Here is a 5,113-nt window from a genome sequence, read left to right on the forward strand (position 1 = left end):
TGACTCTGACCAGCTAGCCACGCCCACCTAGTCACATGACCTCCAAGCCACACCCACAAAATAAGCCACGCCCACAGAACCGGTAGTAAAAAAAATTAGAACCCACCCCTGGATGGGAACTAATCAGAGAGAAGCAACCTAGAACTAAGGAGAAATTTCCTAACAGTGAGAACAATGAACCAGTGGAATGGCACACTTTCAGAGGTTGTGGGTGGAGGCTTTCAAGAAGAAACTCATCAGAAATGGTGTAGGGCAGTGATGGCAAATCATTTCGGCACTGAGTGCCTAAACTGGAGTGCTGGAAACCCGAAGACCAGCTGGTCGGTGCACATACGCACGCCGTCCACCTGGTCTTTGGGTTTCCAGCACACATGTGCACCAGCCAGCTGGTCTTTGGGTTTCCGGTGCCCTGGTGCATGTGAAGACCAGCCGGCCAGCATGCATGCACACGCTGGAAACCCAAAGACCAGGTGGTGACGGCATGCATGCCCACAGAGAGGGCTCTGTGTGCCACTTCTGGCACACGTGCCATAGGTTCGCCATCATGGGTGTGGGGTCTCCCGCTTGAACAGGGGGTTGGACTAGAACAGTGGTCACCAACCGGTGGTCCGCGAACCACTGGTGGTCCGTGAGAAAATTTTGGTGGTCCGCGGCGCACCCAGGTGGAGAAGCTGCTCCAGGATGAGCAATAGCCAGTCCTGGGACTAGAGCTCTGGAATATGGGACTGGCCAGGCAGCTCATGGTGGGGCTGTAAATCTCCACAGTAGAGGGAAGTTCGTGCAACTTGCAACTTTGCAGTGCAGCCCTCGCCAGCTGGAATGAGGTAATGGTGCAATGGGGGGTGGCGGTGCAGGCGTGCCGAAGCAACAGGGGGTGGCAACCCCAGGCTGTTTCTTCCCCCTGCTGTAGCTTCCTGTCAGCTGAACCCATGAGTGGCTGTCCCACCCCTCGCCCTTCCTTCCCATTCACTCCTCGCCTGGCAAGGTAAGGGTGGGGGATGGAGATTTGCTCCATATTCCAGAGTAGGAGTGAAGCTTTGTCTCTTGCTGGATCGCGCGGCCGTTTCTTCCGGCCCTTGTTGGTGCTCCGTGCCTCTCGGTTGACTTCCTCTCAGCCCCAAGACACTGGCTGTCCCATGAGATGAGAGAGAGAAAGAGAATCAGAGAGAAAATGAAAGAGAGAGAGAAAGAAAGAAAGAGACAGAGAGAGAATGAGAGAGAGAATGAAAGAGAGAGAATGAGAAACAGTGGGAGAGAGAGAAAGAGAAAGGGGGAGAGATGAGAGAGAGAAAGAGGGGGAAGAGAGATAAGACAAAGAAAGAGAGAGGGGGAGAGAGGGAGGGAGAAAGAGAGAGAGCAAGAGGGGGAGAGAGAAAGAGAATGAAAGAGAATGAGAGAGAGAAAGAAAAAGACAGAGAGAGAATCAGAGAGAGAATGAAAGAGATAGAGAGAGAATGAGAGAGAATGAGAGAGAGAGAGAATGAGAGAGAGAATGAGAGAGACAGAGAATGAGAGAGAGAAAGAGACAATGAAAGAGAGAAAGAAAAAGACAGAGAGGGAATCAGAGAGAGAATGAGTGGAGGAGAGAGAGAAAGAGAGGTGGGAGAGAGAGAGAGAATGAGAGAATGAGAGAGAAAGATTGGGAGAGAAAGAGGGAGAGAGAGAGAGAGAGAGAGAGAGAGCAAGAGAGAGGAGGGAGAATGCCTGAAGGACCCCATCCCATCACTGGGAGTCCAGGTGCTTCAGCAAGCAGCGCTCTGGATTCGTATTACTGGTCCACAGGATTTAAAATTATGAGCTTGGTGGTCCCTGAGGTCCAAAAGGTTGGGGACCCCTGGACTAGAAGACCTCCAACATCCCTTCCAACTGTTATTCTATTCTCTTCTGCCCTAGATTTGTTGCCCTAACAGTGCCATAAGCATCATTAGGAGAAGGAAAAAGACCGAAAGAGAGAGAAAAAAAGAAAACAAAAATTGAAATGAGGAGAAAGTTCTCCCCTCCCCTCCACCACCACCACCCACACACACAATCTGAAACCATACTATGATGATTGCTGTTAAAAAATAACTCTTTATCTACCAGAGGTTCTTCTGGTTGACTATTTTGAATGACAAAAAACAAGATTGAAAGAGGTAAACTGAAGAATTTGAAGACTGCAGAAAGGCTAAAGATAAAGAGGGAAGTTAATTAAGTTAATTATGAATGGGCATTCAATTTAACATAATATAATGATCATCTTCCTGGGAATAGTTCCAGGTCTGCCTTTCTTCACCGGTGATTTACTGCATCGAGAGAAAAGCCCGGCAACCACAATTTTATTCGCCGTCCCCATGACTAGCCTTGTCTTATCAAAAATCATGATTTATGCAGCCTTATCCCCCACTATTCTGTGCTGCAAAATTCCTGGGACCACAAATCAGGGCATTGTTATGTAGGTGGCTCTTTCTCTTCCCACCAGAGTGACTGGATTCTGCCAAGGACATCTAGTGAGGAAAAAAAAACCAAACAAACTTGTAAGATTACGAAGAAAAAAATATTTCCCAGAGAGGACTTTATACAAAATAGAATTGAACGAGTTTTGGTTTCATGGATTTCAACTGATTGAAATAGGAACAATGCAAAACAATGCAAACAAAGTCTTTCTCTACAGTCCATGTAGGGTAGCAGAAATATCACCACTTATCCCCTATATGAAAGGCTATTAGCTAGAACATCCACAAAACAAGGGAAGGATATCTCACTGGAACAAAGAGGTAATTTCTCCCTTATTTATATATTAGTTTATGTGATTACAGCAGCTATCTTAGTTGTACATTCCAATAAATAGAGTAGAACTTACTTACTTACTTACTAACTTTCTTTCTTTCTTTCTTTCTTTCTTTCTTTCTTTCTTTCTTTCTTTCTTTCTTTCTTTCTTTCTTTCTTCCTCCCTCCCTCCCTCTCCTCCTCCCTCCCTCCTTCCTTCCTTCCTTCCTTCCTCCCTCCCTCCTCCTCCTTGCTTCTTCCCTCCCTCCCTCCCTCCCTCCCTCTCCCTTCCTTCCTTCCTTCCTTCCTTCCTTCCTTCCTTCCTCCCCCCCTCCCTCCCTCCCTCCCTCCCTCCTCTTTCTTTTCCCAAAATGTTTCCACAATTTTGGCCACTACTGTACTGATCTTTCTTACGTAACAATATAAGCGTCTCTCTCTCCCATTCCAATGTATTTCAGAAAGAATTGCATCTATATCAGGGGTGTCAAATTCGCATCATCATGGCGGTGTCACATGACATATCGGGACTTTTTTCCCCTTCCCTAAACTGGGTGTGGGTGTGGCCAGCATGTGACGCATCTAGCCCGCAGGCCATTTGAGTTTATAGCCCTGATCTATATACTTACTAAACGTCTTGTAATCTTTAAGTGGATGATACAGTGCTTCAGAGGGCAAAACATTCTCAACCAAGATACTTCAAATATATGCAAAATCTAGGATCCATGACTCCATAGAATTGAAATTTTGGCAAATTATATAACATATTTTATGGCAGAATTATCATAAATAAAAATAAATATGACATAATGCAATATATCATAAAACATTTTCTATGGTTAATGCCTGATATTTGACTGTGCTTTACAGTTCAACATTGCTAGTTGCAAGATTGGGGCGTCTCTGAAAACCTCCCTGAATTTAAAGCTCTGCCATTGTTGAAGGCCTTAAGGAATCTGTGGGGAGGAAATATCTCTGAAATGATGATTAAGGGGTCATGGGTTGCCCAGTCTTCTACCCAGGGGTGATATTCAGCAGGTTCTGACAGGTTCTGGAGAACCAGTAGTAGAAATTTTGAGTAGTTCAGAGAACTGGCAAATGCCACTTCTGGCTGGCCCCAGAGTGGGGTGGGAATGGAGATTTTGCAGTATCCTGTCCTTGGAGTGGGGTGGGAATGGAGATTTTGCAGTATCCTGTCCTTGGAATGGGGAGGGAATGGAGATTTTGCAGTATCCTGCCCCTGCCATGCCCACCAAGCCATGCCCACCAAGCCACGCCCACAGAACCGATAGTAAAAAAAAATGAATTCCATCACTGCTTCTACAAAATTATCTTCCAAATATGATGGATTACAACTCAACAAATTCTAGGCATGTCATACACAACGAGAAAGACTTCTGGCCTGATTTGGCAAGATCAATTACCTTCATATTTATGCACAGCTTCACTCCATCATGAATAAAACGCTTGCCAATTTCAGCCCTAGCCTTTTCCAACATTTTTTTTTCCATGCAATATGCACACCTATATTAAGGTGTACTTTTTTCTACTTACCTATCCAATGTGCACGAGCGCGCACGCACACACACTCACCCACATTATTAGCAATAGTTAATAGCACTTAGACTTATATACTGCTTCACAGTGCGGTACATGTAAACCTCTCTAAGTGGTTTACAGAGTTATATTCAGAGTATATTAATTATGTATGTTTTTTTTTTGTTTTTTTTAAATTTGATTTATATGCCACCCTTCTCTGGAGACTCAGGGCGGCTTACAATGCGTTAAGCAATAGCCTTCATTCTTTTATATATTTTATACAAAGTCAGCTTATTGCCCCCACAAACTGGGTCCTCATTTCACCTACCTTAGAAAGGATGGAAGGCTGAGTCAACCTTGAGCCTTGGAGAGATTCGAACCAGCAGAAATTGCAGGCAGCTGTGTTAATGACAGGGTGCACTAAACCACTGTACTATCAAGGCTCTTGTGTTATTAAACACAATCGCTACATCCTCAATATAAGCTGGGTTTTACATAACAGGCTCAAATGGGCACCAGTTTTCCATACCCTCTAAATCAGGGGTGAAATCCAAATTTTTTTACTACCAGTTCTGTGGACGTGGCTTGGTGGGCGTGGCAGAGGAAGGATACTGCAAAATCTCCCATTCCCACCCCACTCCAGGGGAAGGATACTGCAAAATCCCCATTCCCTCCCCACTCCTGGGGAAAGGATATTGCAAGATCTCCATTCCCACCTCACTCTGGGGCCAGCCAGAGGTGGCATTAGCCGGTTCTCTGAACTACTCAAAATTTCCACTACCGGTTCTCCACAACCTGTCAGAACCTGCTGGATTTCACCCCTGCTCTGAAT

At 45.4% G+C, this 5,113-nt stretch overlaps 1 long non-coding RNA gene across 1 annotated transcript in view; it reads right to left on the reverse strand.

Moving 5' to 3' along the window:
- Positions 1-2,050: 2,050 nt before the first annotated feature.
- LOC132709206 (uncharacterized) overlaps positions 2,051-5,113 on the reverse strand; it is an 11,416-nt gene continuing 8,353 nt past the window's right edge. The window contains exon 2 of the long non-coding RNA XR_009620244.2: positions 2,051-2,483. This is a non-coding gene — a long non-coding RNA (uncharacterized LOC132709206). The remainder of the gene's footprint in view (positions 2,484-5,113) is intronic.

This window comes from Pantherophis guttatus, chromosome 6, assembly GCF_059756535.1.
Source record: "Pantherophis guttatus breed Tessera chromosome 6, ASM5975653v1, whole genome shotgun sequence".
In the NCBI taxonomy this organism is placed as follows: domain Eukaryota; kingdom Metazoa; phylum Chordata; class Lepidosauria; order Squamata; family Colubridae; genus Pantherophis; species Pantherophis guttatus.